This window comes from Pseudophryne corroboree, chromosome 9 (genome assembly GCF_028390025.1).
Source record: "Pseudophryne corroboree isolate aPseCor3 chromosome 9, aPseCor3.hap2, whole genome shotgun sequence".
NCBI classification, from domain to species: Eukaryota; Metazoa; Chordata; class Amphibia; order Anura; family Myobatrachidae; genus Pseudophryne; species Pseudophryne corroboree.
The window spans coordinates 85,503,670-85,529,108 of NC_086452.1; the positions used below are offsets into that span (position 1 = coordinate 85,503,670).

At 48.4% G+C, this 25,439-nt stretch overlaps 1 protein-coding gene across 6 annotated transcripts in view; it reads right to left on the bottom strand.

Moving 5' to 3' along the window:
- SLC5A9 (solute carrier family 5 member 9) overlaps positions 1-25,119 on the bottom strand; it is a 166,506-nt gene extending 141,387 nt beyond the window's left edge. For 2 of the 6 annotated variants that reach the window (XM_063939584.1, XM_063939581.1), the window contains exons 1-2: positions 24,948-25,011; positions 24,792-24,851 (exon numbers count right to left, since the gene is read on the bottom strand). The gene's annotated coding sequence lies outside the window, so the exon portion shown is untranslated. Of the gene's footprint in view, positions 1-24,791; positions 24,852-24,947; positions 25,012-25,091 lie in introns of those variants that run through there. The other 4 variants (XM_063939579.1, XM_063939583.1, XM_063939582.1 and 1 more) reach the window with 4 other exon arrangements.
- Positions 25,120-25,439: the final 320 nt, after the last annotated feature.

A 25,439-nucleotide genomic window follows, 5' to 3' on the forward strand; every position in this document is an offset into this window, starting at 1 on the left:
ATTAAGGGAATAGAGTTGAATATACAAATTCAGATGCTCCTTGTACCTCGTGCTACACTCAGCCGGTTTTCTTGGGGTTGTTTGTAAATTACATACAGTAGTATTGCTGTGGAGGGGGGGGGGGGGGGGGGGGTGACTGAGAAGACCAGTTACAAGCCGCAGTATCTTGTCTGCGGTTTGTGATTGGTCGTTTGGGTCAACAACCACCGGTGTTTGTGCAGAGCTGTCTAATTTCAAATAAAGGGGTTTTAATTTTACATTCCAAAGTATAAAATAACTTTTAAATATATCATACTTGTATAATGTAACTGCCAATTAAGGACACTTCAGATCCTGCTTTGTACTGTGGGCTGAGCAGAAACGTTTTGAAATTTTGCCACGAACAACCAATTACGTAACTGTAATCACCGGTAAACACTTCCTCATTGCTATACCAAAAAATGATCATATCCATCAAAAAGTAAAATATAGTCTGAAACTTTTGACTAATATCACTTTGCTTACACAAGTGAAGGAGCATGTATGCTCTATTGCTCTTCGCATAAACCCGCAGGCGGGCGACCTCCAATAGCCATTGCTGCATTCGCTTTTGCTTGCGAATGACAGTTTGCATTTAAAACAGAAAAAAATAACAAACAAATAACAGGAAGCACCAGAAGTCTAAAGGGCAGATGTACTAAGCAGTGATAAAAGTGGAGAAGTGAGCCAATGGAGAAGTTGGCGACCAATCAGCTGCTCTGTATTCTTTTATAGTATGCAAATTATAAATGTTACGTCAATGCTGATTGGTTGCCATGGGCAACTTCTCCACTGGCTCGCGTCTCCACTTTCATCACTGTTTAGTAGAGATGAGCGGGTTCGGTTCGTCGAGATCCAAACCCCCCGAACTTCACCTATTTTACACAGGTCCGAGGCAGCCTTGGATCTTCCCGCCTTGCTCGGTTAACCCGAACGCGGCCGAAAGTCATCATCCCGCTGTCGGATTCTCGCAAGATTCGTATTCTATATAAAGAGCTGCGCGTCGCCGCCATTTTCACTCGTGCATTGGAGATTGAACGGAGAGGACGTGGCTACGTTCTCTGCCTGAAAAGCTCCATATCTGCTCAGTGTGCTGCATTTTGGTGACCAACAGTATATAGTTGTACAGTACAGTAGGCCATTGCTGTATCTTGCAGCTCTGTGTCACCGCAAGTATCCATTCCATATAGGTGCTGCATTTTTGTGAGCAGTATATATATATATATATATATATATATATATATATATATATATATATATATAGTAGTACAGTGCAGCATTTTAGTGACCAACCGTACAGTAGGCCATTGCTATTGATATAATATTACTGGCATATAATTCCACACATTAAAAAATGGAGAACAAAAATGTGGAGGGTGAAATAGGGAAAGATCAAGATCCACTTCCACCTAGTGCTGAAGCTGCTGCCACTAGTCATGGCAGAGACGATTCAATGCCATCAACATCGTCTGCCATGGCCGATGCCCAATGTCATAGTAGAGAGCATGTAAAATCCAAAAAACTAAAGTTCAGTAAAATGACCCAAAAATCTAATTAAAAGCGTCTGAGGAGAAGCGTAAACTTGCCAACATGCTATTTACGACACAGAGTGGCAAGGAACGGCTGAGGCCCTGGCCTATGTTCATGGCTGGTGGTTCAGCTTCACATGAGGATGGAAGCACTCATCCTCCCGCTAGATAACTGAAAAGAGTTAGGATGGCAAAAGCACAACAAAGAACTGTGCATTCTTCTAAATCACAAATCCCCATGGAGAGTCCAATTGTGTCGGTGGCGATGCCTGACCTTCCCAACACTGGACGGGAAAAGGTGGCTCCTTCCACCATTTTCACGCCCCGTGGAAGTGCTGGAAGGAGCACCCACAGTCCAGTTCCTGATAGTCAAATTGAAGATGTCACTGCTGACGTACACCAGGATGAGGATATGGGTGTTGCTGGCGCTAAGGAGGAAATTGACAAGGAGGATTCTGATAGTGAGGTGATAGCGGGGAGACACCTGTTGTCCGTGGGATGAATATGGCCATTGACATGCCTGGTCAAATAACAAAAAAAAAAAATCACCTCTTCGGTGTGGGATTATTTTAACAGAAATGCGGACAACAGGTGTCAAGCCGTGTGTTGCCTTTGTCAAGCTGTAATAAGTAGGGGTAAGGACGTTAACCACCTAGGAACATCCTCCCTTATACGTCACCTGGAGCGCATTCATCAGAAGTCATTGACAAGTTCAAAAACTCTGGGTGACAGCGGAAGCAGTCCACTGACAGCTAAATCCCTTCCTCTTGTACCCAAGCTCCCGCAAACCACACCACCAACTCCCTCAGTGTCAATTTCCTCCTCCTTAGACAGGAACGCCAATAGTCCTGCAGGCCATGTCACTGGCAAGTCTGACGAGTCCTCTCCTGACTGGGATTCCTCCGATGGATCCTTGAGTGTAACGCCTACTGCTGCTGGCGCTGCTGTTGTTGCTGCTGGGAGTCGATCATCATCCCAGAGGGGAAGTTGGAAGACCACTTGTACTACTTCCAGTAAGCAATTGACTGTCCAACAGTCTTTTGCGAGGAAGAAGAAATATCACAGCAGTCATCCTGTTGCAAAGCGGATAACTCAGCTGTGTTGGTGTTAGACGTGCGTCCGGTATCCGGCGTTAGTTCACAGGGACTTAGAGAATTTCTTGAGGTTGTGTGTCCCCGGTACCAAATACCATCTAGGTTCCACTTCTCTAGGCAGGCGATACCGAGAATGTACACAGACGTCAGAAAAAGAGTCACCAGTGTCCTAAAAAATGCAGTTGTACCCAATGTCCACTTAACGACGGACATGTGGACAAGTGGAGCAGGGCAGAGTCAGGACTCTATGACTGACAGCCCAATGGGTAGATGTATTGCCTCCCACAGCAAGAACAGCAGCGGCGGCACCAGTAGCAGCATCTCGCAAACGCCAACTCGTTCCTAGGCAGGCTACGCTTTGTATCACCGCTTTCCATAAGAGGCACACAGCTGACAACCTCTTACGGAAACTAAGGAACATCATCGCAGATTGGCTTACCCCAATTGGACTCTCCTGGGGATTTGTGACATCGGACAATGCCACCAATATTGTGCGTGCATTACATGTGGGCAAATTCCAGCACGTCCCATGTTTTGCACATACATTGAATTTGGTGGTGCAGAATTTAAAAAACAAACAAAAAAAAAACGCCAGGGGCGTGCAAGCAATGCTGTCTGTGGCCCGAAGAATTGCAGGCCACTTTTGGCATTCAGCCACCGCGTGCCGAAGACTGGAGCACCAGCAAACACTCCTGAACCTGCCCTGCCATCATCTGAAGCAAGAGGTGGTAACGAGGTGGAATTCAACTCTCTATATGCTTCAGAGGATGGAGGAGCAGCAAAAGGCCATTCAAGCCTATACATCTGCCTACGATATAGGCAAAGGAGGGGGAATGCACCTGACTCAAGCGCAGTGGAGAATGATTTCAACGTTGTGCAAGGTTCTGCAACCCTTTGAACTTGCCACACGTGAAGTCAGTTCAGACACTGTCAGCCTGAGTCAGGTCATTCCCCTCCTCAGGCTTTTGCAGAAGCAGCTGGACAGATTGAAGGAGGAGCTAAAATGGAGCGATTCCGCTAGGCATGTGGGACTTGTGGATAGAGCCCTTAATTCGCTAAACCAGGATTCACGGGTGGTCAATCTGTTGAAATCAGAGCACTACATCTTGCCCACCGTGCTCGATCCTAGGTTTAAAGCCTACGTTGTATCTCTCTTTCCGGCAGACACAAGTCTGCAGAGGTTCAAAGACCTGCTGGTGAGACACTTGTCAACTCAAACGGAACGTGACCCGTCAATAGCTCCTCCTTCACATTCTCCCACAACTGGGGCTGCGAGGAAAAGGCTATGAATTCCGAGCCCACCCGCTGGCGGTGATGCAGGGCAGTCTGGAGCGAGTGCCGACATCTGGTCCGGACTGAAGGACCTGCCAACGATTACTGACATGTCGTCTACTGTCACTGCATATGATTCTGTCACCATTGAAAGTATGGTGGAGGATTATATGAGTGACAGTAGGCACGTCAGACAGTCCGTACATATACGGGCAGGAAAAAGAGGCAATTTGGAGGCCCTTTCACAAACTGGCTTTATTTTACCTAAGTTGCCCCCCTTCCAGTGTGTACTCCGAAAGAGTGTTTAGTGCAGCCGATCACCTTGTCAGCGATCGGCGTATGAGGTTACTTCCACAAAATGTGGAGAAGATGATGTTCATCAAAATTAATTATAATCAATTCCTCCATGGAGACATTCACCAGCAATTGCCTCCAGAAAGTACACAGGGACCTGAGATGGTGGATTCTAGTGGGGACGAATTAATACTCTGAGGAGGGGGATGTACACAGTGAAAGTGGTGAGGAATCGGAGGATGATGAGGTCGACATCTTTCCTCTGTAGAGCCAGTTTGAGCAAGGAGAGATTGATTGCTTCTTTTTTTGGTGGGGGCCCAAACCAACCAGTCATTTCAGCCACAGTCATGTGGCAGACCCTGTGGCTGAAATGATGGGTTGTTAAAGTGTGCATGTCCGGTTTATACAACATAAGGGTGGGTAGAAGGGCCCAAGGACAATTCCATCTTGCACCTCTTTTTTTTTTTAAATGTATTTATCTTTGCATCATGTGATGTTTGGGGCCAATTTTTTGTCTGACACTGCAGTGCCATTCCTAGATGGGCCAGTTGTTTGTGCCGCCCACTTGGGTCGCTTAGCTTAGTCATCCAGCGACCTCGGTGCAAATTTTAGGACTAAAAATAATATTGTGAGGTGTTCAGAATAGACTGGAAATTATGGTCATTGAGGTTAATAATGCTATAGGATCAAAATGAACCCCAAATTCTATGATTGAAGCTGTTTTTTTGGGGGAAAAAAAACAAAAAACACCCTAATCCGACAAAAAATTTTCAGGGAGGTTTTGCCAAAACGCGTCCGAATCCAAAACACGGCCGCGGAACCGAATCCAAAACCCGAAAAATTTCCGGTGCACATCTCTACTGCTTAGTATATCTTCCCCTATGACACTTATTTGTCCTTTCACCAAGTTATCATACAGTAATCTCTTAATCTTGCTACAACCAACTCAACAATACTATAATACAATACAAACAATATTATACCATAAATATAATGCTGGGCATAAATGGTTTTCTGCAGATCTATTTGTTTAACATGAGTGGGTGTTAAGCCAGCCGACATCTCGAAGGTGAGTGAGTATTAGGGGTTGGGGTTAGGGCCCCAGAGAGGGTGGAGGGTAAGGCACTGGGGAAGGGTAGGATTAGACACTAGGGCGGTTAGCCTAGCCGCCACCCCCCGAAGGTTAGCCGTAGCCGACATCCCAGGACGGTTAGCCCTAGCCCCCCCCCCCCCCCCGATGTCAGGATGCAGCGGTTCATGTGGCCACCAGCATCTTGACCACTAGCATTTAGTATGTATTCCAGTAAGCTACGCTGAAAGAATACTTCCTAGACTTTTTAATGTTCGTAAAAACCAACCAGTAACATGAAATCTTGCTGATGCTACTGTATGATGAGATGCATAAAAGTAATATTACATAAGGTATTTCATATGCCTGGAGTGGATTAAACCACGAGGCTGAGTCAGGATGCTATATACAGCATTCCGGATGTGAAAATAAGACAGTCGTCTTATACACAGTGCTTTAAGTGGTCCTACAGAGGTGGTGGAGAGTCTGCAGCTACTCTGAAACTGCTTGAAAATATTTTGCCTCCGTTCTGCGATCCTTTGGTTCGCACTTCTGTTAACAGAGCCGGCCATAGGCATAGGTAAACTAGGCAATTGCCTAGTGCATTTGATATGCCTAGGGGCATCAGCAGCTTCTGCTGATTAAAATGATATGCGGCATGCCTATATTCGGTGTGTAGCATTTCATATGCAGATACAGCCACAGTCATACACAGTATATAGGCATGCTGCATATCATTTTAATCAACAGAAGCTGCTTGTGCATCCTAGCCACATAGCAATGCAAATAAGATGCATTTTCGTAAAAAAGGGTGTGCCCGACGTTAGCATTGAGGCAAGATTTATGAGGACACATCTGTATCCAAGCAGAGGCAGGGGTCACAGTGTTAGTGGCAGTGTGAGTGCTGTGTGCATGTGAGTGGGTTGGTTGTGCAGTAGTGTTCGGAATATGTGTAAGGAGCATTATGTGTGTCATGTAAAAATGCATTAATAAAGTGCAACATATGTGTAAGGGGCACTATGTGTGTCATTATGTGTATAAGGGCATTAATAATGTGCAACATATGTGTAACAGGGTACTACTCTATGTGTGTCATTATGTGTATAGGGGCACTAATAATGTGCAGCCAATGTGTAGGAGGCACTGTGTGTCATTATGTGTATAAGGGTATTAAAAATGTGCGGCATATGTGTAAGGGACATTATGTGTAAAAGGGCATTAATAAGGGTTGGCATAATGTGTAAGGTGCATTATGTTTATAAGGACATTAATAAGGTGTCTCATATGTGTAAGCGGCATTACTGTATGGAATTAGGTGTACAAATGCATTACTAATCTGTGGCATTATGTGTATAAGGTGCTCTACTATGTGGCGTTGCATATAGAAAGGGCACTACTGTGTCATCTAATGTGAATAAAGAGCAATAGAGTGTGGTGTAATGTGAATAAGGAGCAATTCAGTGTGACTTAATGTGAATAAGGAGCTCTACTGTGAGGAGTAATGTTTATAAGGTAAAGTGATACTACTGTGGGATGTAATATGCATTATGGACACTATCGCATGATCAAATGTGAATAAAGTTGCAGTACTGTGTGGCGTAATTGGAATTGGGGTTACTATTGTGTGGCCATGCCCCTTGCCAGCAAAAACACACCCCTTTTTGGGCTGTGCGCCAAATGTGCGAACTGTTCCTATTTAAAATATAGAGGGTACAAACACCAAAATAAGGACTGCTATAGGTGAGATGTGATGGTGCTGGGAAAGAGCTGCAAGGTCAGAGGCGGAACCAGTGGTTGTGCTAGGGGGCACCAGCCAAAATTTTGCCTAGGGCATCATATTGGTTAGGGCCGGCTCTGTCTGTTAAGATACACTCCCAGAGGGCGGCGGCTTAGCGTTTGCACTGCTGCTAAATGCAGCTAGCGAGCGATCAACTCGGAATGAGGGCCAATGCTAACAGTAGTAGTGCCACTAATACACATAATGCCGACAGCAGTAGTGCCCCTTATAAAATGCCCACCGCATAAGTGCCCCTTATGCAGTGCCCCACTATAGTGGTAGTTCGCCTTATGCAGTGCACCTAGTAGTGATGCCCCCTATGCAGTGTCCCCTATGCAATGCCCCCATTAGTACTGCCCCCGGTAGTAATTCTCCATGTAGTTGAGCCCCCTGTACTAATGCCACCAGTGGTAAAGCCCCCATTAGTAGTGCAGCATGCCCCCAGTAATACTGCCCCCAGTAGTACTCCCCCAGTAGTTATGACCCCTGTAGTATTGCCCCCATTAGTAATAACCCCTGTAGTAGTGCCTTCAGTGGTAATGCCACCTGTAGTAGTGCACCCAGTGGTAATGCCCCCATTAGTAGTGCAGCATGCCCACAGTAGTAATGCCTCCTGTAATACTGCCCCCATTAGTAATGTCCCCTGTAGTATTATCCTCATTAGTACTGCCCCTTGTATTTATTGCCCCAGTCATAGGGACCCTTACATACAAAAAAACCAAAAACAATGCTTACCTGAAACCCCGCTCCTGTGTCTGACAGGGAGAGATGTCATGATGTCTCTCGCATAGTGCACGCTGCGAGACTTGGGAGTCGGAGCTCAGGAGTGAGCTCTTGCCTCTGGATTCCGCTGTAGGGATGGAGCCAGGCGCCGCTGGTAACAAAATCTCGGCGGCGCCCTGTATCTCCCTTCGTGCCGGGCCGACTTCTTGGCTTAGGTGAGCCGAAAGCGGTGGAACTAGTTCGGTCTCCAAATGGAACTGACAGAACGCAGTTCCGCCCCATTCTGGCTCACTTTAACCTCTGCTTATACATATAGAAGCACTAGCAAAACTGTTACCAAGGTGCAGGGGTTAGGATGATTTTTACCCTACCGGGGTCAGCGGCACCACCGATCCAGAGGTGGGAATTTTTGTGTTGTGGGGAGGTGGATACTTTGAGTCAATAATGATGGGCCGGCCCTTGGCCCCTATCTAAGCTCTGAGGTTTTGCCAATGGGCTAGAAGTTAGTCCCCACATAAGATTTGCGCTATTCATGATGTCAATTTTATGATTTTGTGGCCTCAGTCTTTTTTTTTTTGCCGCCATACCTTATGCCTGTTCCTAAATAAAGCTGACTTTTTTCACTGCCATTTAAGTCTCCTTTGCAGGGGTGTATCTACCCATTGGCCAGGATGGCACTCGCCAGGGGCGCCAGCCAAGGAGGGGGCGCCGCCCGGCAGTGCCACCATCGGCCAATGGGTGGAATCACTTAGTAGTGGCATCACCTGGGCTGGAGGATCGCACAGTATTTAGGAACAGGCGCCGGTGTTCGGCACCGTAATGCACTAGTGAAGAAAGTGAAAATAAACTACAGTTCCCAGCAGCCCTTGCTCTGGAGCTCCTGGCAGCAAGGGTTGCTGGGAGCTGTAGTTTACTTTCACTTTCTTCACAAAGTGTGGTGCCATGCGGAGGTGTGGTGTTCCTGCCAACTGTGCGATCCTCCAGCCCAGGCGATGCCCAGCTCATCACACTAGGTATACATAATACGGATGTGTGCTTTGAGGGAGGAGGACTATATGCAGGGAGGGGGAGACTATGCCTGTGTGCAGGGAGAGGGGAGACTATGCCTGTGTGCAGGGAGAGGGGAGACTATGCCTGTGTGCAGGGAGAGGGGAGACTATGCCTGTGTGCAGGGAGAGGGGAGACTATGCCTGTGTGCAGGGAGAGGGGAGACTATGCCTGTGTGCAGGGAGAGGGGAGACTATGCCTGTGTGCAGGGAGAGGGGAGACTATGCCTGTGTGCAGGGAGAGGGGAGACTATGCCTGTGTGCAGGGAGAGGGGAGACTATGCCTGTGTGCAGGGAGAGGGGAGACTATGCCTGTGTGCAGGGAGAGGGGAGACTATGCCTGTGTGCAGGGAGAGGGGAGACTATGCCTGTGTGCAGGGAGAGGGGAGACTATGCCTGTGTGCAGGGAGAGGGGAGACTATGCCTGTGTGCAGGGAGAGGGGAGACTATGCCTGTGTGCAGGGAGAGGGGAGACTATGCCTGTGTGCAGGGAGAGGGGAGACTATGCCTGTGTGCAGGGAGAGGGGAGACTATGCCTGTGTGCAGGGAGAGGGGAGACTATGCCTGTGTGCAGGGAGAGGGGAGACTATGCCTGTGTGCAGGGAGAGGGGAGACTATGCCTGTGTGCAGGGAGAGGGGAGACTATGCCTGTGTGCAGGGAGAGGGGAGACTATGCCTGTGTGCAGGGAGGGGGGAGACTATGCCTGTGTGCAGGGAGGGGGGAGACTATGCCTGTGTGCAGGGAGGGGGAGACTATGGCTATGTGCAGGGAGGGGGAGACTATGGCTATGTGCAGGGAGGGGGAGACTATGCCTATGTGCAGGGAGGGGGAGACTAAGGCTATGTGCAGGGAGGGGGAGACTATGGCTATGTGCAGGGAGGGGGAGACTATGGCTATGTGCAGGGAGGGGGAGACTATGGCTATGTGCAGGGAGGGGGGAGACTATGGCTATGTACAGGGAGGGGGGAGACTATGGCTATGTGCAGGGAGGGGGGAGACTGTGGCTATGTGCAGGGAGGGTGGAGACTATGCCTATGTGCAGGGAGGGTGGAGACTATGCCTATGTGCAGGGAGAGGGGAGACTATGCCTATGTGCAGGGAGGGAGACATTGTGCTGGGAGGGGGGAGACTATGGCTACATGCAGGGAGGGGGAGACTATGGCTATGTGCTGGGAGGGGGAGACTATGGCTATGTGCTGGGAGGGGGAGACTATGGCTATGTGCTGGGAGGGGGAGACTATGGCTATGTGCTGGGAGGGGGAGACTATGGCTATGTGCTGGGAGGGGGAGACTATGGCTATGTGCTGGGAGGGGGAGACTATGGCTATGTGCTGGGAGGGGGAGACTATGGCTTTGTGCAGGGGGGGCTATGCCTATGTGCAGGGAGGGGGAGACTATGGCTATGTGCAGGGGGGGCTATGCCTATGTGCAGGGAGGGGGAGACTATGGCTATGTGCAGGGAGGGGGAGACTGTGGCTATGTGCAGGGAGGGTGGAGACTATGCCTATGTGCAGGGAGAGGGGAGACTATGCCTATGTGCAGGGAGGGAGACATTGTGCTGGGAGGGGGGAGACTATGGCTACATGCAGGGAGGGGGAGACTATGCCTATGTGCTGGGAGGGGGAGACTATGGCTATGTGCTGGGAGGGGGAGACTATGGCTATGTGCAGGGAGAGGGGAGACTATGCCTAGCCCTATGTGCAGGGAGGGGGGAGACTATGGCTATGTGCAGGGAGGGGGAGACTATGGCTATGTGCAGGGAGGGGGGAGACTATGGCTATGTGCAGGGAGGGGGAGACTGTGGCTATGTGCAGGGAGGGGGAGACTGTGGCTATGTGCAGGGAGGGGGGAGACTGTGGCTATGTGCAGGGAGGGGGGAGACTATGGCTATGTGCAGGGAGGGGGAGACTATGCCTATGTGCAGGGAGGGGGAGACTATGCCTATGTGCAGGGAGGGGGGAGACTATGCCTATGTGCAGGGAGGGGGGAGACTATGGCTATGTGCTGGGAGGGGGAGACTATGGCTATGTGCAGGGAGAGGGGAGACTATGCCTAGCCCTATGTGCAGGGAGGGGGGAGACTATGGCTATGTGCAGGGAGGGGGGAGACTATGGCTATGTGCAGGGAGGGGGGAGACTATGGCTATGTGCAGGGAGGGGGGAGACTATGGCTATGTGCAGGGAGGGGGGAGACTATGGCTATGTGCAGGGAGGGGGAGACTGTGGCTATGTGCAGGGAGGGGGAGACTGTGGCTATGTGCAGGGAGGGGGGAGACTGTGGCTATGTGCAGGGAGGGGGGAGACTGTGGCTATGTGCAGGGAGGGGGGAGACTGTGGCTATGTGCAGGGAGGGGGGAGACTATGGCTATGTGCTGGGAGGGGGAGACTATGCCTATGTGCAGGGAGAGGGGAGACTATGCCTAGCCCTATGTGCAGGGAGGGGGGAGACTATGGCTATGTGCAGGGAGGGGGAGACTATGGCTATGTGCAGGGAGGGGGAGACTGTGGCTATGTGCAGGGAGGGGGGAGACTGTGGCTATGTGCAGGGAGGGGGGAGACTGTGGCTATGTGCAGGGAGGGGGAGACTATGCCTATGTGCAGGGAGGGGGAGACTATGCCTATGTGCAGGGAGGGGGGAGACTATGCCTATGTGCAGGGAGGGGGGAGACTATGCCTATGTGCAGGGAGGGGGGAGACTATGCCTATGTGCTGGGAGGGGGAGACTATGGCTATGTGCTGGGAGGGGGAGACTATGGCTATGTGCAGGGGGGGCTATGCCTATGTGCAGGGAGGGGGAGACTATGCCTATGTGCAGGGAGGGGGAGACTGTGGCTATGTGCAGGGAGGGGGAGACTGTGGCTATGTGCAGGGAGGGTGGAGACTATGCCTATGTGCAGGGAGAGGGGAGACTATGCCTATGTGCAGGGAGGGAGACATTGTGCTGGGAGGGGGGAGACTATGGCTACATGCAGGGAGGGGGAGACTATGCCTATGTGCTGGGAGGGGGGAGACTATGCCTATGTGCTGGGAGGGGGAGACTATGGCTATGTGCTGGGAGGGGGAGACTATGCCTATGTGCAGGGAGAGGGGAGACTATGCCTATGTGCAGGGAGAGGGGAGACTATGCCTAGCCCTATGTGCAGGGAGGGGGGAGACTATGGCTATGTGCAGGGAGGGGGAGACTGTGGCTATGTGCAGGGAGGGGGGAGACTATGGCTATGTGCTGGGAGGGGGAGACTATGGCTATGTGCTGGGAGGGGGAGACTATGGCTATGTGCTGGGAGGGGGAGACTATGGCTATGTGCTGGGAGGGGGAGACTATGCCTATGTGCAGGGAGAGGGGAGACTATGCCTATGTGCAGGGAGAGGGGAGACTATGCCTAGCCCTATGTGCAGGGAGGGGGGAGACTATGGCTATGTGCAGGGAGGGGGAGACTATGGCTATGTGCAGGGAGGGGGGAGACTATGGCTATGTGCTGGGAGGGGGAGACTATGGCTATGTGCTGGGAGGGGGAGACTATGGCTATGTGCTGGGAGGGGGAGACTATGGCTATGTGCTGGGAGGGGGAGACTATGGCTATGTGCTGGGAGGGGGAGACTATGGCTAAGTGCTGGGAGCGGGAGACTATGGCTATGTGCTGGGAGCGGGAGACTATGGCTATGTGCAGGGAGGGGGAGACTATAGCTATGTGCAGGGAGAGGGGAGACTATGCCTATGTGCAGGGAGAGGGGAGACTATGCCTATGTGCAGGGAGAGGGGAGACTATGCCTATGTGCAGGGAGGGGGGAGACTATGCCTATGTGCAGGGAGGGTGGAGACTATGCCTATGTGCAGGGAGGGTGGAGACTATGCCTACGTGCAGGGAGGGGGAGACTATGGCTACGTGCAGGGAGGGGGAGACTATGGCTACGTGCAGGGAGGGGGGAGACTATGGCTACGTGCAGGGAGGGGGGAGACTATGGCTACGTGCAGGGAGGGGGGAGACTATGGCTATGTGCAGGGAGGGGGGAGACTATGGCTATGTGCAGGGAGGGGGGAGACTATGGCTATGTGCAGGGAGGGGGGAGACTATGGCTATGTGCAGGGAGGGGGAGACTGTGGCTATGTGCAGGGAGGGTGGAGACTATGCCTATGTGCAGGGAGAGGGGAGACTATGCCTATGTGCAGGGAGGGGGGAGACTATGCCTATGTGCCGGGAGGAGGGACACTATGCCTATGTGCAGGGAGGGGTAGACTATGCCCAGTGGTGCAAGTAGAAAAAACGTCTTACGGGTAGGCGCGCGCGCAAAAAAATGGGTGTGGCCAAATGCCACATGGGGCGTGGCCAATGAAAATGGGGCGTGATACACATATGGGGGAGGGGCAGATACACGTATGACCCCAATAGTGCCAGATACACGTTGCCCCACAGTGCCAGATAGTCAATGTGTATCTGGCACTGTGGGGCAATGTATAACAGTGCCAGATACACATTGCCCCACAGTGCCAGATACACATTGAGTAACAGTGCCAGATACACATTGAGTAACAGTGCCAGATACAGAAATGCCCCCAGAGTGCCAGATATACATTGCCCCACAGTGCCAGATACACATTGCCCCACAGTGCCAGATACACAAATGCTCCACAGTGTCAGATATACATTGCCCCCCGTGCCAGATACAGAAATGCCCCTACAGTGCCAGATATGCCCCAGTGCCAGGTATACATGCCCCCCCAGTGCCAGATATCCCCCAGTGCCAGGTATACATGCCCCCCTGTGCCAGATATCCCCCAGTGCCAGGTATACATGCCCCCCTGTGCCAGATATCCCCCAGTGCCAGGTATATATGCCCCCCAGTGCCAGATATCCCCCAGTGCCAGATAGAAATGCCCCCCCAGTGCCAGATATCCCCCAGTGCCAGATAGAAATGCCCCCCCAGTGCCAGATATCCCCCCCCAGTGCCAGATATCCCCCCCCAGTGCCAGGTATACATGCCCCCCTGTGCCAGATATCCCCCAGTGCCAGGTATACATGCCCCCCTGTGCCAGATATCCCCCAGTGCCAGGTATATATGCCCCCCAATGCCAGATATCCCCCAGTGCCAGGTATATATGCCCCCCAGTGCCAGATATCCCCCAGTGCCAGATAGAAATGCCCCCCCAGTGCCAGATATCCCCCAGTGCCAGATAGAAATGCCCCCCCCAGTGCCAGATATCCCCCAGTGCCAGGTATAACATGCCCCCACCCTCCCCCCTTCCCTGCTCACCGCTGCCGTCCTGTGTGAGGGAAGGAGAGCGCAGCCTGTGCCTCTCCTTCCCCTCAGTCTCCGGCGGGTGTCTCACAGTTTAATTCAGCGCCGATCCGTGAGCCAATCAGAGCTCGCACCGCGAGCTCTGATTGGCTCACGGATCGGCGCTGAATTAAACTAGGACACCCGCCGGAGACTGAGGGGAAGGAGAGGCACAGGCTGCGCTCTCCTTCCCTCACATCAGCGGCGGTGCGAGGAGCGGCGGCCCGTCGGTGTGGGTGCGGCGTACCCACGGCTAAATTCTTACGGGGACGCCGTACCCACCCGTACCCGCCCACTTGCACCACTGACTATGCCTATATGCAGGGTTGGGGGATACTATGCCTATGTGCAGGGAGGCAGAGGGAGATTGGGGAGGTAAATGTGTGGCTTAGGGATTGGTGCAGGAAGAGGGGTTTGTGTTCCTGGAACACTGGGCGGACTTCTCAGTCAGGCGCCATCTCTTTTGTCGTGACGGATTGCACCTGACTGAGGAGGGGGCAGCGGTGCTGGGGGAAGGATGGTTAGAAGGTTGGAGGAGATTTTAAACTAGGAGCCTGGGGGGAGGGTTTAGCTAGAAACTACGGGTCATGCAGTGAGAATAGTGGGGATGGCGGTAGTAAACGAAATGGGGGAGAAGTTGGGGGGAGGGTAAGAGCAGGCAGTAAGGTTACTAACATGGGTACTAAAAGGGATTTTACCAAAGCACTAACCAATGATGATTACAGGTCATCCTTGCCACATAAGGTGAAAGATGTCCCTAACGCAAGGAAAAATACTTATCTTAGTTGTATGTATGTAAACGCCAGAAGCATTACTGGTAAAAAGGGTGAACTAGAAATACTTGCAGCAAGCAAACAGTATGATATTATAGGCATTACTGAAACTTGGTGGGATGAATCTCATGATTGGACAGTCAATCTAGAGGGCTATACACTGTTTAGGAGAGACAGACTAAATAAAAAGGGTGGAGGGTTGTGTCTGTACGTAAAGCCGTTTTTAAAACCTAATATATGGGAAGATATTCAGGAGGGGACTGTAGACACTGTTGAGACATTATGGGTAGAAATTGCATGCGGGGAAAAAGGAATAAAAAAGTTAGTATTGGGTGTATGCTATAGGCCGCCTGGTATCAACGCATCTGATGATGAATTGTTACTAAAGCAAATTGAAAAAGCAGCAGGAGTAGGAGACATAGTAGTGATTGGAGATTTTAACTATCCAGAGATAAACTGGAAAAACGATTCATGTGATACTGCTAGGGGCAGTATGTTTTTAAACACACTAAATAACTACCTAGTCCAACTAATTGAGGAACCAACTAGGTACAATGCAATCTTAGACCTGGTATTAACAAACAATCAGGATTTGGTATCGGGTATTATAGTAGGGGAACCCATTAGGAAACAGCGACCACAATATGGTCACATTCAATATCAGTTTCTACAAACAGCCCTATACTGGCTCAACTAGGACTTTAAACTTTAGCAAAGCAAATTTTGAAAAGATGAGGGTATTTTTCAGGGATATTGAATGGGAAGGTTTGTTTTTAGGAAAAAATACTACGGAGAAATGGGAGGTACTAAAAATCCTGCTAGCTAAAAATACACTCAAATATATTCCTATGAGTAGCAAAAAAGGGAATAAAAATCATAAACCGATGTGGCTTAACAAAAAGATTAAGGAACTTGTGGGCAAGAAAAGGCGAGCATCTAAAAAATACAAATCTGACGGGGAAGCAGAGTCATTTCAGCACTATAAGGAATGTAACAAAAATTGCAAAAAAGGAAATAAGAGCGGCTAAAGTAGAAACTGAAAAACTAGTAGCAAAGGAAAGCAAAGCGAATCCCAAAAAATTCTTTAAATATATTAATAGCAAGAGATTAAGAAAGGAGAGTATAGGCCCTTTGAAAGACAAGTTGGGAGTCTTAAGCAAAAATGATAATGACATAGCGGACACAGTAAATGAGTTTTTTACTACAGTATTCACTAGAGAGGACCCAATTCAGGGACTGACACACAATCTCAATAATGACAATATCACACTGATAGGTACTTATTTAAGCGAGGAAGTAGTCTGTGACCGATTAAAACATTTAAAGATTAATAAATCACCAGGGCCCGATGGTATTCATCCAAGGGTTCTAATGGAGCTTCACTCTGAACTGGCAAAACCGCTATCTTTGATCTTTGAGGATTCAGTTATATCAGGTATGGTTCCCAAAGACTGGCGTATAGCGGAAGTAGTGCCTATTTTCAAAAAGGGAAGTAAAGCTGAACCAGGTAATTATAGACCAGTTAGTCTTACATCTATAGTGGGGAAAGTATTGGAAGGTATTCTAAGAGATAGTATTCAGAAGTTCCTTGAAACCAATAAGGTCATTAAAAGGAATCAACATGGGTTTATGAAGGACAGATCCTGTCAAACCAACTTACTTGGCTTTTATGAAACAGTAAGCGCAAACCTAGATCAGGGTAAAGACGTGGATGTAATCTTTTTAGACTTTGCCAAAGCGTTCGATACTGTACCACACATGAGACTTATATACAAGCTACAAGAATCAGGGCTAGGAAGCACAATATGCACTTGGGTCAAAAACTGGTTAGATAATAGGAAGCAGCGCGTTGTGGTTAATGGATCTTTTTCAACTTGGACTGAAGTGCTAAGTGGTGTGCCGCAAGGCTCAGTATTAGGACCGCTATTGTTCAATATTTTCATTAACGACCTAACAGAAGGTCTAGAGAGCATGGTGTCAATTTTTGCAGATGATACCAAATTGTGTAAGGCTATAAATACAGAGGAGGATGCCGAGTCTCTTCAGAACGACTTAGTTAAATTAGAAGCATGGGCAGCCAAATGGAGAATGCGCTTCAACACAGACAAGTGTAAGGTAATGCACTGTGGTAACAAGAACATAAATTACACCTACCTACTAAATGGGGTAAAATTAGGGGATTCTGTACTGGAAAAGGACTTAGGTGTCCTCATAGATAGCAAGCTAAGCAGTAGTACCCAAAGTAGGACTGCAGCAAAGAAGGCTAATAAGATATTAGCATGCATAAAACGGGGTATTGATGCTAGGGACGAGAGTATTATACTCCCGTTATATAAATCACTAGTGAGGCCACACCTTGAATACTGTGTACAGTTCTGGGCACCGTACTACAAAAAGGATATCCTGGAGCTTGAAAAGGTACAGAGGAGGGCGACCAAACTAATTAAAGGGCATGGAGACGATGGAATACAAGGAAAGGCTTGAAAGACTAGGCATGTTTACATTGGAAAAGCGGAGACTAAGAGGGGATATGATCAACATCTACAAATATATAAGGGGACAATACACAGAGCTTGCGCGGGACCTGTTTTTGGTTAGATCAACACAGAGGACTCGTGGACACTCGCTCAGGTTAGAGGAAAGGAGATTCCACACAATACGGCGTAAAGGCTTTTTCACGGTAAGGACAATACGTGTTTGGAATTCCCTGCCCGAGGGAGTTGTAATGGCGGAATCTGTCAACACCTTTAAGAATGGGTTAGATAAATTCCTAATGGATAAGGATATCCAGGGGTATGGTGCATAGTCATGCATTATAGTTACTATAAATAGGGATACAATGCAATGGCTGACAGCAGCATCAGTCAGAAATTTTAGTCAAATCATCATGCATAGGACACCACAAATAGGTTGAACTCGATGGACAATTGTCTTTTTTCAACCTCAGATACTATGTTACTATGCTTATGTGCAGGGAGGGGTAGACTATGCCTATGTGCAGGGAGGGGGATACTATGCTATGCCTAAGTGCAGGGGGGGAGACTATGGCTATGTGCAGGGAGAGGGAGACTATGCCTATGTGCAGGGAGAGGGAGACTGTGGCTATGTGCAGGGAGAGGGAGACTGTGGCTATGTGCAGGGAGAGGGAGACTGTGGCTATGTACAGGGAGGGTGGACTATGCCTATGTGCAGGGAGAGGGAGACTGTGGCTATGTGCAGGGAGGGGGAGACTATGCCTATGTACAGGGAGGGTGAGACTATGCCTATGTGCAGGGAGGGGGAGACTATGCCTATGTGCAGGGAGGGGGAGACTATGCCTATGTGCAGGGAGGGGGAGACTATGCCTATGTGCAGGGAGGGGGAGACTATGCCTATGTGCAGGGAGGGGGAGACTATGCCTATGTGCAGGGAGGGGGAGACTATGCCTATGTGCAGGGAGGGGGAGACTATGCCTATGTGCAGGGAGGGGGAGACTATGCCTATGTGCAGGGAGGGGGAGACTATGCCTATGTGCAGGGAGGGGGAGACGATGGCTATGTGCAGGGGGAAGACTATGGCTATGTGCAGGGAGGGTGGAGACTATACCTATGTGCAGGGCGGGGGGACGACTATGCCTATGTGCGGGGGGACAACTATGCCTATGTGCGGGGGGACAACTATGCCTATGTGCGGGGAGGGGGAGACTATGAATATATGTGCATATGTGCGGGGGGACGACTATGCCAATGTGCAGGGAGGGGGAGACTATGGCTATGTGCAGGGAGGGGGAGACTATGGCTATGTGCAGGGAGGGGGAGACTATGGCTATGTGCAGGGAGGGGGAGACTATGGCTATGTGCAGGGAGGGGGAGACTATGGCTATGTGCAGGGAGGGGGAGACTATGGCTATGTGCAGGGAGGGGGAGACTATGGCTATGTGCAGGGAGGGGGAGACTATGGCTATGTGCGGGGAGGGGGAGACTATGGCTATGTGCGGGGGGGGGGGAGACTATGGCTATGTGCGGGGGGGGGGGGGACTATGGCTATGTGCAGGGGAGGAGACTATGACTATGTGCTGGGAGGGGGATGGAGACCACGGCTATGTGCTGGAAGGGGGATGGGGACTACTTCTATGCTGGAAGTGGGTGAGAACTACGGCTATGTGCTGGGGACAGGAGGTTATCTATCCATTGGCCAGGATGGCACTCACCAGGTGCACTGGCCGAAGAGGGGGCGCTTCCTGGTGGTGCCAACCTTGGCCAGGGAGTGGAATCACTTAGTAGTGGCAGTGCCAGGGCTGGTGGTTCACACAGCAGCCAGGAGCTGGCACCGCAATGCACAGTGAAGAATCTCAAAATAAACTACTAGAATACTATTCTTAATATATCACTACATCACCACTACTAGGTAGTGCGTAGAGAATGAGATTCCTTTTCATTGCCATTAATATTTGATTATTCCACCTGGCTGCGGGTGGCATCGCCAGGCAGTGCCCCTCGTTGGCCGTGCCAGACACTGCTGATTCCTCCACAGTGTGACAAGGATTACTGTGTGGGCACTAGTGTGTGACATAATGTGTATAAGGGGTACTGCTGTGTAATGTAATTTGAATTGGGAGTACTATTGTGTGGTCATGTCCCTTTCCCACAAGATCATGCCCCTTTTTTGCACATGCGCCTTCCTTATTTCAAATATGGGGGGGGTGCCAATCCCTTATTTTGCCAGGGGCGCCCGGACCCCTAGATACTCCTCTGCTCCTTTGTGTTTATTTTAGTCAGATACAGTATGTAAGGCTTCTGGCAAATGCTGGATTGAGATGACTGACATCACGTATTCATGTAGCTGAAGCCAGTGAAGCTGCATCCATACATGCTCCTTCACTTGTGTAAGCAAAGTGATATTAGTCAAAAGTTTCAGACTATATTTTACTTTTTGATGGATATGATCATTTTTTGGTATAGCAGTGAGGAAGTGTTTACCGGTGATTACGGTTACGTAATTAATTGTTCGTGGCAAAGTTTCAAAACGTTTCTGCTCAGCCCACAGTACAAAGCAGGATCTGAAGTATCCTTAATTGGCAGTTACATTATACAAGTAACATATATGTAAAGTTATTTTATACTTCAGAATGCAAAATAAAAAAACCCTTTATTTGAAATTAGACAGCTCTGCACAAACATCGGTGGTTGTTGACACAAACGACCAATCGCAAACCACAGACAAGATACTGTGGCTTGTAACTGGTCTTCTCAGTCACACCCCCCTCCCCCCTCCACAGCCATACTACTGTATGAAATTTACAAACAGCCCCAAGAAAACCGGCTGAGTGTAGCACGAGGTACAAGGAGCATCTGCATTTGTATATTCAACTCTATTCCCTTAATGTTCCTGACCTGTAAATCAAACTGCCTATAATTAATGTCTCAGTCTGCCACCTTATAGGAAGACCCTGAAAACAGAAAAAAATAAATAAAATAAAAAATGTTTCCAGCTGGTGTGATTTACAGTAGTTAAAAAACATCCAAGGACAGTCAGGATGTGTGAAAACTCTTGGAACTGAGTAATCATTGGCAGAATAGTTAATTCATTAGGATTTGAACTTTCTCCAGCACTAATACTACTAGAGTTACAGCATTCTATGGGGCTATTCAAATGTATGAGAGGCGGGGAATACTAACGGGCGTCTATCGGAGCTGTTCAACTGTTGTCCGATCAGACGCCCATTAGCTGCAGCGATCACAATTCAGCTCGCGGCCCCAGAGGCTGCGACCTGAAATGTGCTAGAAGTTGGCTGTTTGGGCGACCAAATGGGACTTTTCCCCGTCACGCCCATTAGCTGAGACAGGTTTTGCCGCTTTGTGCCGCTAAACCCCGCCTAACTTGGCGTGACAACTTCAAGTGCGATAATGAAAGGGTGCCCAGAACAACTGAATAGCAACAATAGGCGTCCTTTAATTATTACCCATGGATGAACATTTGAATAACCCCCTATTTGTTCTAACGTTGTCTCAATACCACACTCGCTGTACAGTCCTAATGCTACTTTCAGGCACGTCCTGATGTTCAGCAATTTCAGGCAGGAGAGAAATGAATGGTTCATAGGAAGAAACTAATAATATATATTATCAGTGAGTACAGGTGCGCATCATCAGCGAGTACAGGTGCGCATCATTATCAGCGAGTACAGGTGCGCATTATTATATCAGTGAGTACAGGTGCGCATTATTATATCAACGAACACAGGTGCGCATTATTATATCAGCGAGTACAGGTGCGCATTATTATATCAACTACAGTAACACAGGTGCACATTATTATTAGCGAGTACAGGTGCACATTATTATTAGCGAGTACAGGTGCGCATTATTATATCAGTGAGTACAGGTGTGCATTATTATATCAGTGAGTACAGGTTCACATTATTTTCTACAAAAATCTTCATTTTTTTAAATCACACAAAAAACAACAAAAGTTCAAACAAACAAGCAGTAAAAAGTGAATTTTATAGTGTTCGCCCGTTCGCACATTATTATATCAACGAGTACAAGTGCACATTATTATCAGCGAGTACAGGTACCCATTACTATATCAGTGAGTACAGGTGCATATTATTATATCAGTGAGTACAGGTGCGCATTATTATATCAGTGAGTACAGGTGCGCATTATTATATCAGCGAGTACAAGTGCACATTATTATCAGCGAGTACAGGTACCCATTACTATATCAGCTAGTACAGGTGCATATTATTATATCAGTGAGTACAGGTGCGCATTATTATATCAGTGAGTACAGGTGCGCATTATTATATCAGCGAGTACAAGTGCACATTATTATCAGCGAGTACAGGTACCCATTACTATATCAGCTAGTACAGGTGCATATTATTATATCAGCGAGTACAGTTGCGCATTATTTTCTACAATAAATCTTCATTTTTTTTCTAAATCACACAAAAAACAACAACAAAAGTTCAAACAAACAAGCAGTAAAAAGTGCATTTTATAGTGGTCGGCCATTCCATTAAAATGCCTGCTGATTAATTCACTGTTCACTATTTAAGGCCACCTCTACCTGATGTGCAGTTATTTTATTTTATTAAGCTGTCTGTGTCATTAAACACTGACCATGCAGCACAGTTTCTTATATTCTTATACTGGTTATTATAAATATGAAAAAGTCTTACCTGGCACCTCAAGAGATGTCTCCAAGTCTGCATACTGTCAATACTCAGGTGATTTAATTACACTTTCTCTGAAACATTTGTCAGGATCTTCCCCGGGGGCACAATACAAGTGTTACAGGTAGATTTTATGTACACACCCATTCAGAATATTTGTTATTGAGATTAGGTTACACAGAGACTATCATTGTGAATTCCTGTAAATAGGTTTTCTGCATAAGTCTCTTACAGCATAGTGTTTGAAGATTGCTAAAGAAATTTATTGAATTAATGAGGCTTTAGCTGGTGTCTGTGACGACCGGATTAACAATGGGGCGGATGGAGCTGCAGCTCCAGGCCCCCCTTTAAAATAGGCCCACAGGATCTGCAGAGCAGCTGCTATACACAAGAAAAAGTTTTTTTTTCTTGCAACAGCAGCGTGGCACAAGCCATCCGAGTCCCCGCTCCGCCCTCTCCACCACCCCCAGGCCGTGACCCCTCTTCAACCCCTCCCGCAGGACTGGTGGATCCAACGCTGCCACCAGCATGTACATTTGTGGCGCTGTGGCGGCACAGTGAAAGGCTTCTCTAGCCTGGCCTCCCTGCAAACGCAGCAACGTCAGAAGTTGTGATGCCGCGGAGAGGCTGCCCCACCACCACAGCGCCATGGAGAAAACGGCAGGTACATTCAGTGTCAGATAGCAGGCAGCTCACTGAAGGTGGCCTGCGTACGCTTGGGTAACCGATCGTCCACCCAAGGTGAGCTTTTAGTCTTTCTAGCTGCAAGCCTGGCTGCTGCATATTATATTATATTATATTATATATATAAAAACCAGCACCTCCAAATTACTGCATAATAAAGTCTTTATCAAGATATAAAAATCTTAAAACACCAGAGGCAAGAAACATTGAATAAAGCACATGGGGTGTAAAAAAAACTGCATAATATCATATCACCATATCCAAAGTGGTAAATAATGCAAGCCTCCAGCAACAGACAGGTAGTAGGTCAACAGCTGTTTCGGTGCTCACAAAGGCACCGTGTGTGTGTGGATATATACACACACAAAAAAAAAAAAAAAAAAAAATTATATATATATATATATATATATATATATATATATATATATATATATATATATATATATATATATATATATATATATATATATATATATATATATATATATTTTGGAGTCAGCATACTTGCATTCAGGTTACCGTTACTCAAAATACCGGCGCCGGGATTCCAACGTCAATCACAATGCCGGCACCGGAATTTGAACGTATGTATTCTGTGGCTTTATAGTGTAACTACAGAAGGTGCGCTTGCTATGGGGCCTCGGCCGGTTGGGTGCCCACAGGCCAAGCAACTCCTCTGCACCATGCTAAAAAAAAATTTTTACTTTTTTTTATATTGTGTCCACATCACTACGGGTTCCAAGGAGAGAGAGTAGCCGTTGCCCACCCACCAGCAATGCTAAGTTGGCCAGTGTGCAGGCAGCAGTAATGAGGAGCATGGAGTTGGCTGCATGAAAGTGAAATGGTTCCCTCCCAGCAGCAGCGTTGCCTTCAAACCTCAACTCGGCCAGTGGCCCCCTTGATCAGGGAGACAGCAGCAGCACGGGAGAGCAGTGCCCCGCACTCAAACAGCAGTGTCAGCTGGAAAACAGAGGCAGCAACCCGCCCTCAGCAGCAGCGACAAACCTGGCCATTGTTAAGAGGCATTTTGTTTTCACATGGTGGTGCCCGGAGTAGTGGCTGTCTGGGGTCACTCCCCAGGGAAAAGTGGTAGTGATTTTAGTGTGCACTGGCGTGCGGAAGGGATGTATATATGTATGGAGGCAATGGATGGATGGCAGCGACAGTGTATGTATGTATGTATGTATGAATGAATGAGAGTGGTTATGTATGTATGTATGTATGTATGTATGTATGTATGTATGTATGTATGAGAGCGGCTATGTATGTATGTATCCACAAAGAGTCCTGCACTCTCATCAATGCACGTAGTAACGACGGCGGGTGCTCCTAATGACCGGATAGGCCACCAATATACCGCAACTACCACCTAAGTGGAAGGTGCACTCGCGCTCAGAAATCAGTCTCTGAAATCACTTGTAGATTCAACTTATTTTAATCAGGTTCAGTGGTGATGCCGTTTTTAATCGACGTTTCGGTCCGTATAAGGACCTTTATCAAGACAGGCACTTTAAAACACCTAAACAATCAGAAACAATTAAAATCAATATGTATAAAGAACCAGATTATCAGCACCAACACCACCAGTGCCTCCCAGGGGTGGTATTCATGTGACCGCCGGTCAGCTGACCGACAGTCACATGACCTCCTCCACGAGCCCGACGGCTCACTTTCCCGATGGTCGGCATGCCGACCAACAGGGACTATTTCCACTCGTGGGTGTCCACGACACCCATAGAGTGGGAATAGAACCCGTGGCGACCGCAGGTCGCCACCGAGCCCGCAGCGTCCGCAGGTCGCCACCGAGCCCGCAGCGTGGCGAGCGCAGCGAGCCCGCAAGGGGCTTGCTGCACTCGCCCCTCCCCGCCGGGATCCCGGCGTCGGTAAGCTGGCCGGCGGTCAGGAGACCGCCGGTCAGCCATACTACACCCCCTCCCAGGCCCTAATGACAGTCACCAAACAGCACAACCATGCTCTAGTAAAATCAAGAATATATATCCATGTGTGATTTAGAGACGCCTCCACCCTCAAATTTCACCTCAAACAAAGGATATACATCATCTCAACCAATAAAATTACCTGGGCAAAGCGCTAGGTCATACTAATGTAGTTAATTACTTCTTTAAAGCACAGAAAATGCTGTAATAGAGATAGGACATATAGCCCATTAAGTAAAATCCCAAAACACTGGATAGTATAAAACTGACACCTGAAGCCACCCAGTGGGAATCATACCTGATACTTTATTAAAACAACGGATGACAGCTGAAGGCTCAATGTATTATATTCAACACTAGATCTGTAATTTAAAGACAAAGGTATATTGACAACCAACCTTAATAAAACGTCAGAAGTTAACTGCAGAGGTAACATACTCACAGTCCAAGTGTCCAGAGCCAAATGACAGCTGAATGCTGTTCTTCCTCAACTAGGGGCTATTTAAGGCTCAAACACAGGAAGTACCACTTAGGGTAATTAACAAGTAATAGACCGCACTATTAGGAGACCAACACTAAGTATAGAGAACCAGACCTGCTGATCGAGCGCTGTATAGCCTAGGAATCAAGCTGGGTGAATTTCACTACAATAAACAAGACAAACAGGGATAAACCACGGCTACTGAGGTAAACGCCGGAGACGCGGCTTCCGCGTTCCACCGGCAGGAAGTTTGTGCGTTCCACGGGCCGGAAGTATCGCTACTCAGCTACAGATGGGCGAGATATGTAT